The sequence below is a fragment of the Pteropus medius genome, unplaced genomic scaffold (genome assembly GCF_902729225.1).
Source record: "Pteropus medius unplaced genomic scaffold, Ma_sr-lr_union100, whole genome shotgun sequence".
Lineage (NCBI taxonomy): Eukaryota > Metazoa > Chordata > Mammalia > Chiroptera > Pteropodidae > Pteropus > Pteropus medius.
Genome location: NW_024340692.1, coordinates 22,632,568 through 22,648,149, shown reverse-complemented (window position 1 = coordinate 22,648,149; position 15,582 = coordinate 22,632,568). Strand labels below are relative to the sequence as shown.

Here is a 15,582-nt window from a genome sequence, read left to right as displayed (position 1 = left end):
TTTTGTACTACAGTATTCTTCATTCTTTAGTTTTGCTTCTCTCGAAGTTGCCTAAGTTTCTCCCAGTGTTTTTTATTATGAGCAGTATTGGAATAAATCTTTCCTTAAAACACTTTATACTGCACATGCATTTTCCAAAGTAGGCAGGTTCAGTAGTTTCTAACCCAACCAAAAAAAGTCTTTTCCTTTATGTATATAATCAGAAACTTCAGTTTCCTTTAGTAGAAATATTCATATTGGTAATATAGATCAAATTTGCTTAAAAAAAAATGCCCCGATTAAAGTTGCAGCTGTAAAAATAAATTTATATAGCTGCTCAATAAAGACCTAGAAAGAGCTGCCTATTTTCAATCTGAGGCACTCTTCTAATGAGAAGAACCTGGCCTAAAGGGGCCATGATGCTTGGTTTAGGGTTTTCCCAGTTCAACATTGGTAGTGAATGGGTCCACTCCAGTGGGAAAAAGGCCCTGGTATAGGTGTCCTTCATGTCTGTGACTTTTAGAAACACATATCTAGGCTTTTGAAATCCGCTAAAAAGTAGCTTTTCTTTCACTAGCAATTTTGTGGTTGGGGTTGATGGTGGCAAGTGTTTTTCTAGAAAATCGGTGTCTATATAGGGACTTAAAACCCCAACAAAAGCAAAACTTGTTCCTGCTACCTGTGATCAGGTATTTTCAGCAGCCTAGTCCTTGCTAGTGGAATTTTGTGGGTTTTCAGAATACTGTTCTGCCCAAATACTCTGCAGAAGAAAGTGTCATTTTTACTTAAAAGCCTTTGATTTAAGGGCTGTCCTGTCCTAGCCCTGCACTTTTTAGAGGCCATCTCCAGTAGATGGTGTTCCCTTCTCTCTGGATCTTACTGTTAAGGGAATGAATGGTATGACTTGGGACTGTCATATTATGCAGGCCTGCAGTAATCAGCTGCCACAACCTCTCTGCTGAGGAAATGAGATGTTAAGTGGGCCCCGAACTCTCCCCACTCTGGCCTGGCCATGGCTGGACCACTCTAGGAGCCAGGTCCATCTGCATCATCATCTTGAAGACCCTCTGTCCACCAAAAAAAAAAAAAAAAAAGTGAACTTGCAGAACATTATATGAGCCAAATATTTTAACTTGACCTTTTGACTCATAGAGCAAGCCTGCCTAGTCAGATTTTTTTTTTGCTGACCTATCCTTATAGAAGCAGTAAAGTAGCTGAAAGCTTCTCTCTCTGGCTCCTCACCTTCCTCGCCTCCTATCTTGCTCTTAGGTTGTGATAGCCCGAGTGCTACCTCTTAAGAAACCAGTTAAACCATAGTAAAAAGTGGTGGAGGAACTTGGTGCTAAGGAACAATGGTTCTTTCAGAACGTATACAGAGCAATTTCTGATGTTACGATAGCCAGTGTCTTGCATTTCTCCTTTGTCTAAAGTTGAGTCACTACCATGCTCGTTAGTTACTCCATATTTAAAACCCTTATTGAAATTTTGGTCAGGATTGGAGAATGGAAGGGAGTGATTAAAGGGTGAGTTTCTAGTTGGTTTGTTTTCTTCTGTTTTAAATTATCTATGAATTACCATTGTTTCTTTGTTTCACTGCCATGGCTAAATAAAATATGGATTCAGCTGTTACAAGTAACTACACCATTCTAAGGGAGCTTCCCAGGTTTCTGCAAAACAAGGCCCTGGTTATAAAATGTAAATCTCTTTAAAATCTAAGATGTACGGAGAGTTCTGAAAAGATTCATTTTTCTTTGAATTCATATGCCTCAAGACTTGAAATCCGATCTGTGTTGATTTTCTCTCTTCCTGTTTTCTTCAAGAATGCAAAGGCCAGAGTATTTTTCTGTCTCATTAGCCTGTGGATACAAGAAGGCAACTTACTTACCCTCTTTAATTAAGAGGGTAATTAAACCAAAAGATAACAAAGCTGCTGGCAGGCATCCCTTGATGTGGCCTTCCCCAGCCTTGTTTGGCCTCTGTAGCCTTGGAGGAGGTGTTTTTGCAGCTTAGAGGGCCATGGGCCTGTCCCAGCGAGATAGACCTCCATAAAAGGCCCTTGGGACTTTCCCTCTCTTCCCAGTTTGCCCAATATATGCCTATGGTGGATATTTAAAGCAACTTTAGAAATGCGGTGACCAGGAAAAGACAGACTGGTAAATGAGTTTTGGCAAGCCCTAGAAGTGTACAAATGGGAATTCCACACCATGTGTCCAGAAGCTAACACAGTGGCTGAGCAGTTCGTGTTTGTGTCTGCCTAGGGGGCTCTAGGAGGCCAAACCTGTTAGGAATCCTATACTGCCTGCCACTCTGGCCAGTTGGGGCAACACCTGAGGTGCAGGGCCCGCATTAGGGTTATGGCAGCAGCGATTCTATTCCTGGTATCAGGGCAGCATTAACAAAAGTGGCCTGCTTTTTATGGAATACAAAAGGGCCCACTCAGTGGTATCTTGGTAAATGGTTAATAATGGGAAGGGGTTGGGGGATGGTACAGGACTGTGGTACTGATTTGTAATGTGTGCTGATTGCCATGGGGTAAATAATTACATCCACCATGCCCAGTTTTAAGCTACTGATGAGTTACGTCACCAAACTCCAAGCTGGAAAGAGGCACTAACAACGGGCTCTCTTAAGCTGCACCTGCGCATCACCCTCAGTCCTTTAAGACGAGGCCTTTCTGTAAACCTGGGAAAATGGCAGTTGGACAAGTCCACCCAGCTCATAGCTCCCAGAGCATACACACTCCTGTTCTTGTGACCTGGAGCTAATTACCAAAGATGCTCATGATATGCTCAGAAGTGGCAGCTTGGCCTGAAGTACAAAATATTTAAACTCCCAAAAGGAATGGCAGAAATGGATAGCCAGGTAGCTGGGGAGTTAAGAATGTAAAATCAATTTGGATATCAGATTTACCCAACACTTTGTGAGTGTGTGTGCACATGTGTGTAATGTTTCCATGTCTCCAAGCAGCTCAATAATCGCTAAACAAAGGAAAAACCTATACAAATGTTCATGTTAGGTGACAAGATTAATCCTCTTTCAAAAACTGATCTCTCTATACATGTAGGTATACACTTAGAATCTAAAAATAGTTTCATCTTAAATTTGTGTACGCACATATACATATGTAAATACATGAGTATATATAGTCAGACTTGCTTATCCCTTGGTTATTAGAAGCATTTGAATTCACAGAAAATAATTCATATCGGCATGAGCAAGACGGAAAAGATCACAAAGTCCACGGCTAATGTTTTCTTTAATTTTGTTTTTCTCTTGCCAGTCTTTTCAGGTGGCATCTTTAAAGAGTTGTGCTCTGTTTAGGAAAGGACACCTAATTGTGGCAAATTAATAATGTTCTTAAAAGGGCAGATGAACCTAGTCTGGGGCTTTTGTGTCTGAGAGATGAAGAGCTGTATTTCTAGCAGAGACTGGGTGTAAGGATCTTCGAGAAGGTACAGAAACTGGATGTAATCTCATCTAAATTACAAAGGCCGGGCCTGCATGATTTTGTGCACAATCACTGTTGGATGTTATCGCTTCTATTCCTGCATTAAGTCTTCCCTGTGCAGATTGGTCACTTCCCATGAAGGATGATGAATTCCCAGAACCCCAGACCCATACCACACAAATACCTGCACAGAACTAAAGTCAGATTCAAAGGGTTTGGAGCTGTGCTCTTATGTCACTAGTCTCAGACTGGCTGAGGGTGACCACCTTTCCAGGTTTCCTGATCCACACAGGATTTAGTGCAGACAATTAATTCTCTTTCAGGTCAGGAGCTGCCTTTTAGCATTCTCTGGCCACAGACCAGAAACCAAAAGTTAATGCTTCAGGAGTGACATAACCTGTGAGATACAGGAGTTGGTGGATACATACTGCACCTTCTGGCCCTCAGTGGGTACACCCGAGGCTTGTCCGACACACTCTTTCAGAGGGTCCCCAGTAGGCTGAGCCCACCTACTATTGTGGAACCCACTCAGTCACACAACCTTTATTGATTTTTCTCCCTCCCTGCCTCACTTCCACACTGTCCCTATGCTTTCTGGAGTCGCCCCTAAAAGAAACAGCTTGCACCAAAATCCTTTACACAGGTCTGCTGTAGGGGAAATCCCAGTTAAGACCATAAGACCATCCAGTAGTGGCTTTTATGTGGGGAAACAACCATAGGGATTTGTCAAGAACCTGTCACGACTAAGGCTAATAAACACTTTGCTTCCAGTGGACTCTCAACTGCAGCTGATAGCACTTGGAACCCTAGCATAAAAAAATTTCACTATAAAGGCCCACTGTGTGTGTGTGCGTGTGCGTGTGTGTGTGTGAAAAAATTCCACCTTTTTCTGGAAGCTAATGCTAGAGCAGTTTTAGAGATAATCATTTTTAATTGTTGAAGAGTGATGCAAACATTTCAACCCTATTGTCATTCTGTTTAGAGGGCTTCTTTACTCCTTTCCTCCACCTGCCCAGGCCTGGCCATTGCCTCCAGGACGAGCCCTCACACCAGCCCTGACTAATCGATTCCAGATATGTCAGGTCGGCTGCCTCCTTGGAGACACAAATGCATTTTTGTCATGTTCCCCTGGCCAGTGGATGGTGCTGACATACTTAGAGGCAGAGAGGAAAGAGGAAAGGATATTCCATCAGAGAATTGGTATATACAGTGACATTTAATTGTTGAGGGAAAATCAGAGAAGAGGGAACATATACTGAAAACTATAACAAAAACATCTAGGCCATGTTCTGAAAGGGAGTGTCTGCCTTCTTTAAAAACAAATAAGTTTTTCTAGTTTTTGATGGTTGGTAAACATATGTCTTTAGAAAAAATAAGGAAACTATGTTTTCAATCTTGATAAAACAGGACTTTAGAATGAGAGGCTCACTGCCAATGCAAAAACTATTATGCCATAATTGTTAATACTAATGTCTGAATATATTGTTCTAAAATATGTTGGAAAGTACTTAAATTGTATTTAGATATCTAATTACTTTATTAAGTCCTTGGCCAAGATTGTAAAGGATGAGTTTTTGAGTAGTAGTCACATGCCTGTCATTTTTGAGATGGTTCAAAGCTAAATAAAATTGTATTCAAAATTAAATGCTCTTATCTTTTTAGAAGGCACTGTCAGGATTCTAAATCATAAGACTAGATTTCTTTTACCCAAATGCTTGTGGTGGGCATAATTCTATAAAGAGTGAGAAGATATTTCCAGAAAAAAAATAAATCCAGTGATGGCTTAATATATTTAAAGGAACAATTATTCAAAGACATCCATAAAAAGAATATATGCCAATGTGTCTGGAATTTGGAGGAAAATTCAGATAAACTTGGGGGTGGGGAAGGGTGAAATTAGGGTGAAGTAAATTGTTGTTGTGAAATTAGGTACCAAGAGACTAATTTAATAGTTCAAAATATGAGTGATTCAGGAAAATCTGTAACAAGACTGACTTCTCCATTCCAGTTAGCCACCAAAAATGTATTATAATTTCTTATCCTTTTTCTTCATCATTTATAAATTTTTAAAATATGCCTTCATCTCAATTATTCAGATGGTTGAGAACTTTCCAAGCTTATTACCCTTTTATTTTATTGTTACTTATTACCCTTTCCAAGATGCACGCTCATACCTCCAGGATTGCCTAGTCTGAGGGCATCCACGAAACCATTGAAGAATGAGAAGATTGTTTTATCTTTTTGACATCCTTCTAGAGTTAGGTTTATTACTTTAAATGGGACATTTTTCCATAAACTCACTTTGTGAATCTGCTGTGTTAAATTAACATTAGGGATAAGTTGTACTGTGAGTACTATAGATTATATTACATATAATCCACCAAATATGGGGTACTATCCATGGAATAGACTAGGGAGAAAATGATCAATTCCTGTTTTAATTCTGAACTGCATTTTTGACATGAAGTCTGTCCATACTCTTGCTTAGTTTGGGGCAAGGGAGGGGCGGGGCGGTGAGGGGGCAAAACAGTATGGTGCAGACTGAGGGACACACTTGTGACCATCGGAAGAGGCCAATTCATTACTACAAACTCATATATTTGAGTTTACACCTGCTATTTACCATGTGTATTAAGATTTTTTTGGGACACAAAAGTCTGCTAAAGTGACAGTTAGGCTTTCCCCTCCTTCACATATCAGGAAGTTCAAAGATAGTGCTGCTTACTCTTTGATGACTCAACTACAACATTGATGATATCTCTAAGGTTTTTAGGCCATTTCTAAATTGTCACGAGATGGCTGCTGCAGTGCCAAACATCATTATTGCACATAAGGGAACACTGAAGAAAGAGATGGGGTTACCTATGTCAGGAAAACAAGAGTTTTTCCAGACACTCCATAGCAGGTTTCTGCTTATATATCATTGGCCAGCTCTGTATCATATGGCTGACTCTAGGAAAAGGACTACTAAGGAGAAGGTTGGGAATGGGAGTTGAGTCAGTCATTCAACAGGGCCTTGCATCATGAGTCCAGGTTTTTAAAATCATTAAAGCATATACTAAATGTGCATAGGTCATTTAGTAGTAAAACAATCCACATCAGATGGTATCAGTAGAGCATTTAAGAAAACAGAGGAATTTGTAAAGATTTTGCAAAACATTGATCCATGATCTAGAAAATAAACATGCTTAGTTTCCTCCTGTTGCTACCACCTATTAACCTCTCTGACATTACCCTGGGTGGCTTCAGCATCTATATGAATGACCCATTTGGCAGCCTGGACTTTGGATACTCTACATTTTTATCTCCAGTGATCGATTCCTCTACTCCACTTTAGCCACCAATTTTCACAATCACTCTTTGAATCTGTAATCTCTCTACTGTCAAAGCACTGAAACATCTGACTACAACTTCCCTTCCTAATTGTTTTTTCAATTATTTCTACTCAACTGTCCTGAAAACTAAGGGTTTTCTTCAGGGTTTTTATCACTCTCTCCCAATTCACCAGCCTTCTCTTTTCTTCACCTTTCCTTCTTATTCAGCTTAGATTTCATATTCTAGAACTAAATAACAAACTTGAAAACACTCTACACTTATTATTACCCAAACTTGTCTACTGGTTGCATACTTGAAGCCAACTTATTTCCCTATGTCTGCACTCATAAAGCTGAAGGAAGCTGGGAGAATGACCAAACAGAGCAGATTATTTCCACTATAACTTCAACCTCAACTTGGCCCTTGAGACATTTATTTCTTAGAATAACAGACTAGATAATACAGATCAACCATCTCAACAAGATCATTTAGAGGAGCTAGACAAAATATTAAAAGCAGCTTCTTAAAGGCATGGACAAGCTGATGAGATATTGAATAATGCCTGGACCAGAATACAGAAGATGACAAAAGTCCAGGAGAATGAGTCCAGTGTGTGGGTCCATTCTTCCTCTGATAGCATTTATTATTTCCAGAAAGGGCAGAGGAGAAGCCGAGAAGCTTTGTGACATTTTTTTATTAACCTTTTACAATTAAAAGGATAGGTGTTAGAGTTCAGTGCCAACTAGGTAGTGTGGTATAGTTGAAATATCTCACCGTGGGATGGGAATAATAAAGACTACAACCTAAGAGTAATGATGGACCAGAAATGTATGGGGTCTGAAGTTCATCTTCAAAATGAATTTGGATTAAAATGAAATAAGAGAAGAAGATAGTGAAGTTTGGAAGATATCTTGTAATTGTGAAGAGGAACTAATGAACACTGAAGAAAAAAATCAGTAATCTAAATTAAGAACTCAGGATGTGACTTATTTGCAGATTACAGTAAGTCCTCACTTAATGTCCTCAATAAGCCCTCAAAAACTGTGACTTAATGAAATGATGTATAATGAAACCAAGTTTACCATAGGCTAATTGATTTAAACAAGAATTAAATTTCTATGGCATATTTCTGATCATAAAAACATCACCAAACTTTTATATAAAGACCCAAAACACTTGTAAAATTAAACATTAAAATAAATGGGGGCTATACATACATTTAAGGAAGATTAATAAAAACAAGTACAATAATTATTTTCCAACCCATTTATTCCAGTTCAGAGTCACTATTGGCCAGAGCTTGTCCTAGCAGCACAAGGAAGAAACCGACCCTGGACAGGACACCACTCTGTTGCAGGGTGTAGGCTCTCTCACGCCCTCTTTCTCCCTCTCTCTCTCTCATACTGGGCCAATTTAGACATACCGATTAACCTAATGTGCACATCTTTGGGATATGGGAAGAAACCTGAGTACTCGAGGAAAATCCATGCAGACATGGGGAGGATGTGAAAACTCCACACAGACAGTGGCTGAGAATCAAATTTCTTTTTCTAATCAAAGTTATAACAAAATGTTGAATGAAACATTATTCAAGGAACTGCTTTATGAATAACTAAAGAGAAAAATAGTGAACTTGAAACCAGACCACAAGAACATAAAGAGGATAAAGTGTGGTCGGAAAAAGAAGAGTGGAAAATATACAAGGTAAGAGACATGCAGGTATCAGTGAGAAGATGAAGATCACACACACTCACACTCACACTCACACTCATATATATATAAATAATCCCAGGAGATGAGATAGAGAATGGTAAAAGGCAATTTAAACAGAAGTTTTCTAAACTGATGAAATGCATCAAGTCACAAATTCAAAATATTTAATGATCCCCAAGAACAATAAATAAAAGGAAGTGTATGCCTACACCTGTATGTCTCTTACCCTACGTATTTTCTACTCTTTTTCTTACCATACTTTACCCTCTTTACGTTCTCATGGTCTGGCTAAGATGGAGTAAATGGGACCAGATTTACCTTCCCAGTATAAACAACTATAACACTGGAAAAAAAGTTTTCAGATATTAGACAACAGACTGTATAGAGTTGTGATCTCTAACAGGAAGAAAGCAAATTAGATGAACCCTATAATCATCAGGTTTTATTTCCAGAAATACATTCTGACAATAGTGAAAAAAATGGGAATCCTAAGAAGAGCACAGAGATTAGAGTTCAGAAGGATGAGGTGACTGGAATTTGTGGGGCATACTACCAGAATGAAGAGAGTGGCACAAAGAAAGAGCTCCAAAAATCTGCATAAAGGTCACAGATCTTGAGTTTGTTGTTGCTCAATACAAAAGCATGCATGCATAGAGTGAAACTGCATGAGACCAAGCAAATAACAGTTCTCCAAACTCATAGAATTGGTAGATGCTCGAGTTCCAACCAACCAGAGAGGGGCATTCTCACTGATCATACCTCATAAATAGGGTTAAATTAAGCCAAAGTAAGGGCTACTCTAAACCCACCATAGCAAATGTGGAAAAAAAAAAACCTTGAAAAAATTAAGCTTATCTACAAATAACTGCTAGAGCAAAGTCTAATACTCCTGAAATACAACAAGTCCAGCACTCAAAAACATAAAATACATAATGTCTAATTAAAAATTAGTAGACAGGTGAACAAGCAGAAAATGCAACCCATATCCAGGAAAAAAAAAATTAGTCATTGGAAAGACAAATGATAGAGATGATGGAATTTACAAATACATTAGAATAGCTATTATAAATATGCTCAAGGATTTAATAAAAACTTGGTCTCATTCTTCTCAAGTGAACATGAAACATTCTCCAAATAGACCATATGTTAGGCCATAAAACTAGCTTTAACAAATTTTAAAAGATCAGAATCAGATCAAGCATCTTTTCTGACCATGATGGTATGAAACTAGAAATAAATTACATGAAGGAAACTGAAAATATCACAAATGTGTAAAGATTAAACAACATGCTACTGAACAACAAATGGGTCAATAAAGAAACTCAAAAAGAAATTTAAAATATCTGAGATAAATGAAAATCAAAATACAAAATACCAAAACTTATGGGATGCAGCAAAAGCAGCTGTAAAAGGGAAGTTCATAGCAAAAAATACCTATCTCCAGAAACAAGAAAAAATCTCAAATAACCTAACTTTAAATCTCAAGGAACTAGAAATATAAGAACAAATAAAGGCCAAAGTTAGTAGAAGGAAATAACAAAGATCATAGCAGAAATAAATGAAATATATACTAAAATGATGATAGAAAAAAAAAAATCAATAAAACCAAGGGCTGTCTCTTTGAAAGATAAATAGACAAACCTTTAGTTAGACTCACCAAGAAAAAAAAAGGACTCAAAAAAATGAACTAAAGGAGGTGAAGTTACAACTGATATACAAAGATTCATAATCGACTACTATAAACAATTCCATGCCAACAAATTGGACAACCTAGAACGAATTGGATAAACTCCTAGAAACATACAACCTTTCAAGACTAAGTCATGAAGAAATAATGAAAATGAACAGACCAAATACTAGTAAGGAAATTGAATCAGTAATCAAAAACCTCCCAAGACAACAATCCAGGAATAGACGACTTCATTGGTGAATTCTACCAAACATTTAAAGAATACCAATCTTCCTCAAACTCTTAAAAAACAATGAGGAGAGAACACTTCCAAACTCATCGTATGAAGCTAGCATTACCCTCATTTATTACCAAAATCAGATAAGGACACAAAAGAAAAAATTACAAGCCAACATCGCCGATGAACATAAATCCTCAACAAAAATCCTCAATAAAATATTAACAAACCAAATTTAACAATACATTAAAATGATTACACACTATGATCAAGTGTGATTTATTTCAAGGATTCAAGGATGGTTCAACATTTGCAAATCAATGTGATATACTACACCAACAAAATAAAGGATAAAAATCTTTTGACTGTCTTGACAGATACAGAAAAAGCATTCAACAAAATTCAACATCCATTTATGATAAAAACTCTCAACAAAGTGGGTAGAGGAAATGCATTATAATAAAGGCCATATATCGCAAGCCCACAGCTAACATTATATTTAACAGTGAAAAGCTAAAAGCTGTTCTTCTAACATCAGAAACAAGACAAAGATGTTCACTCTTGCCACTTTTATTCAATATATTATTGAAAGTCCTAGCAAGAGCAATTAGGAAAGAAAAAAATTATAAAAGGCATCCAAATTAGAAAAGAAGTAAAACAATTACTATTTACAGATGACAATATTATATATGAAAAATCCTAAACACTTCACCTCAAAACTATTAGAACTAATAAATGAATTCAGTAAAGTTGAATACAAAAATCAATGTACAGAAATATGCTGCATATCTATACACTAATAACAAACTGTCATAAAGCGAAATTAAAAAAACAATCCCATTTACAATTGCATCAAAAAGAATGAAGTACTGAGAAATAAATTTAACCAAGGAAGTAAAAGATATATACTTGGAAAACTATAAGACATTGATGAAAGAAAGTGGAGACACAAATACATAAAAATATATTTTGTGCTCAAAAACAAGAATAATTAATATAGTTAAATTATCTATACTACCCAAAGCAATCTACAGATTCAGTGAAATAGAAATAGAAAAAACAATCCTAAATTTTGTATGGAACCCCAAAAGACCCTGAATAGACAAAGCAATCCTGTAAAAGAAGAACAAAGCTGGATGCAACAGATTGGCTCCCAGATTTCAAACTATATTACAGATCTATTGTAATCAAAACTTTATTGTATTGGCACAAAAACAGACACAGATAAATGGGAAACAATAGAGAGCCCGGTATAAATCCATACATATGTCAATTAATTTTCCACAAAGGAGCCAAGAATATACAATGAGAAATGAATAGTCTCTTCAATAAATGGTGTTAAGAATACTGAACAGTTGCATGCAAAAGAAATTGGACGACAATTTTACACCACGCACAAAAATTAACTCAAATGAATTAAAGACTTGAATGTAATACCTGAAACCATAAAACTCCTAGAAGAAAACAGGGGGTAAGCTCCTTGACATAAGGCTTAGTGATGATTTTTTGGATTTGACACCAAAAGCAAAGGCAACAAAAGAAAAAAAACAAGCAGGACTACACGAAACCAAAAAGCTTCTGCATAGCAAAGGAAACCATCAGCAAAATGAAAAGGCAACCTACTGAAAGGGGGAAAATGTTTGCAAGTCATATATCCAATAAGGGGTTAATATCCAAAATATATAAAGAACTCCTATAACTCAACAGCAAAAAGCCACAATCTGATTAAGCAGTGGTCAGAGGATCTAAAGAGACATTTTTCTAAAGAAGACATACAGATGCCAAACGGGAAAAGATGATCAACATCACTAATGATCAAGGAAGTGCAAAACAAAACCACAATGAGATATCACCTCACATATGTTAGAATGGCTATTAACAAAAACAAAAGAGATAACAAATGTTGATGAGGATGTGGAGAAAAGTGAGCCCTTGTGCTTTGTTAGTGGGATTGTAAATTGGTGTAGCCACTATGGAAAACGGTATGGAGAGTCCTCAAAAATTTAAAAATAGAACTAACATATGATCCAGCAATTTTGCTTCTGGGTATTTATCTGAAGAAAATGAAAACACTAATTTGAAAAGATATCCACACACACATGTTCATTTCAGCATTATTTACAGTAGCCAAGATATGGAAACAATCTAAGTGTTTATTGATATATGAATGGATAAAGAAAAAATTATACATGTATATGAATATTATTCAGCTATAAAAAAGAATGAAAACTTGCCATTTGCAACAACATGGATGGACCTTGAAACCACTATGCTAAGTGAAATACTTCAGACAGAGAAAGACAAATACTGTATGTTCTCATTTACATATGGAATCTAAAAAATAAAAATCTCGTAGATACAGAGAATGGATAGGTCTTGCTGGAAGCAGCAGTTGGGGATGGGTGAAATGGGTAAAAAGGGTCAAAAGTACAAACTTCCAGATGTAAATAAATCATGGGGACATAATATGCAGCATGATGACTGTAGTTAATACTGCATTGCATATTTTAAAGTTGCTAAGAGAGGAGATCTCATCACAAGATAAACAAATTCAGTAGCTATGTACTCTGATATTAACTAGACGTATTGTGGTGATCATTTCACAATATTTACACATATTGAATCATGTTGTACACCAGAAACTAATATATGTCAATTATTCCTCTATTTAAAAAAAAGAAAAGGGTCGACGATGGCACCTCCCACTGGGTCTGAGCCTCACCAGCACCCCCACCGGAGACCTTTATAATCCACCAACCCCTGCTTCACTGTAACCATGGGAAACCGAAAGGATGTGATAAAAAATGTCGATATGTCAGAGAAAATGCAACAGGACCCCATGTAGTTGGAGAAATAAGACACGAGAAGGACATCATGGCGCATATTAAGGAAGAGTTTGACAAGAAGTAGAATCCCACCTGGAACTGCATCATGAGGCGGAACTTTGGTAGTTACCAACACATGAAACCAAATACTTCATCTAATTCTACACAGGCCAAGTGGCCATTCTTCTGTTCAAATCCGGTTAAAGCATGGACTGTGCCACACATCCAGTGATTCATCCAAAAACAAGAGCTGCAGCCTAAATCCAAATAGCAGAGACAGAAGTCTTCAGCCTTGCCTAAGAAAACACCTTGATCTTTGAACTTTGTGTTCATTCTCTGTACTCATTTGTTGTAGTTATAAAATAATTAGCAAAACAGCTTACATTTGTATTATTTTCTATTCCATATCTCTCTGTCCCATGTTTTTCCTCCTCAAAAATCGATTCCTTTTAAAAAAATAAAATCTGTTGGAGAAGTAAAAACAAACAAAAACATCTTTGAAGTAATTCGAGGAAAAAATGGAAGAATCAAATAAACCTAGATATGAAATATACGATATGTGAAATTAAAAATTCACAGATGACATTTAGAGTAAATTGACATAGATTTCCAGAATGAAAATTCTGGAGCTGAGGAAAGGGGAAGCTGGGGAAAAAGAAAGATGAAAAAAATATTGAAGAAATAATGGCAATTTTTTTTTAGTTTTATGAGCACTGTAAGCCCACAGTATTAAAAGTTCAACAAACCCAAGTATAATAAATACAAAACCACACTAAGACCCATTATAATCAAGTTACTGGAAACCAGTGATAAATAGGAGAAAAGAAAAGACTTAAAAGTAGCCAAAGAAATAAGACAGAATATATCCAGAAGGACGAAGATAAAAATTAACAGACGTCTTATCTGAAACTATTATGACAATGGAATGCTGTGTTTAAAGCGCTTGAAGAAAAAAGTATTAGCAGATATCCATATCCAATAGGAGAAGTTCTTTAAAAATTGAAGACACACTTTTTGAGGGGAAAAAAAAGGTGAGAGAATGCGCTACAAGTAGACCTGCACTATAATAAATGTTAAAGGAATTTCTTCAAAGAAATAAACTAGAGGAACACTTGGATCTCTTTCTTGCAAAGAACTGAAAACTGGAAGTAATGAATATGTGAGTAAACATGAGATTTTTTTCTCATTTTTTTTGTTTCTTTAAAAGATAATTAACTTAAAATCAAAAAATATATAGAGTGGAATGTATAATATGTAGAAATAATAGGTCTGACAGCAAAATAAAAGGCAGTGATTATCAAACTGAATAAAAAAGCAACACCAAATAAATGCTGTTTACAAGAAACACTATGAACACATGGATATGGATGCTAAAAGTGAAAAGAGACTTCTCTTTCCTAGTCCAGCATTTAAGGAGCTTGGATGCTGCCACTCTTTCCCCAAAACAAATAAAATGATAAACAATGTGAAATATTAACAACTCTTCTTAGATCTATTGAGAAGTGAGATCAGTTTTGGGGAGGGCAAACTGCTGCTCCCCAAAATGGAAGAGACAGAAAATCACAACTTACTGGATCTGAAACCTGTAAACAGAAGCCTCTGTGGGAATAATTATAATTGATGAACTACTGGATGTTCAGTGTGGACAAATCTATGAGTTAAAAATTCCAAGGAGACCCACACTTTTGCGAGTTTTACCTGTAGAAGAGGAAAGATAAGAATTACGTCCAATTTCTTATAAGAAACCACACAATCAAAAAAAGAGTGAGTGATAAAGGCTTGAGAGAAAAAAAAACTATCTTTTGAAATTATCCTTCAAGGGTGAAAGAGTTCTTGTCAGACAAAGAAACATTGAGGGAAGTTGTTGACAGTACATCTGACTTGCAAGAAATGTTAAAAATTCTTCAGAGAGAAAGAAATGATATAGGTCAGGAACTCAGATCTTCATAAATAAAAGAAGAACATCAGAAAAGGAATAAATGAAGATAAATAAAAACTTTATTTTTCTTATTCTTAATTGCTCTAAGGGATAACCATTTATTCAAAATAACAGCAAAATGTATTTGATTATTTATATATATATTCTTATGCATAAAGGAAGTTAATGACAGCACAGACACAAGGGATGGGAGGGAGGAACTAGGAATATGTTGCTATAAGGAATTATATAAATGGAGAGATATTTCATGTTCATGGATAGGAAGACTCGGTATTTTCAAGGTGTCAATATTTCCTAGTTTGATATATGGATTCAATGCAGTCCCAAGCAAAACCACCTCAAGTTATTTTTGGATATTGAAAAACTAATTCTAAAGTCTATATGGCAAGCCGAAAGGCCCAGAATAGCCAACACAATATTGAAAGAGAACAAAGTTGGAGAACTGACACCACCTGA

At 36.4% G+C, this 15,582-nt stretch overlaps 1 pseudogene; it reads left to right on the top strand.

Moving 5' to 3' along the window:
• The first annotated feature begins 13,138 nt into the window (after positions 1-13,138).
• LOC120588216 (dynein light chain 1, cytoplasmic-like) lies at positions 13,139-13,391 on the top strand (annotated as a pseudogene).
• Positions 13,392-15,582: the final 2,191 nt, after the last annotated feature.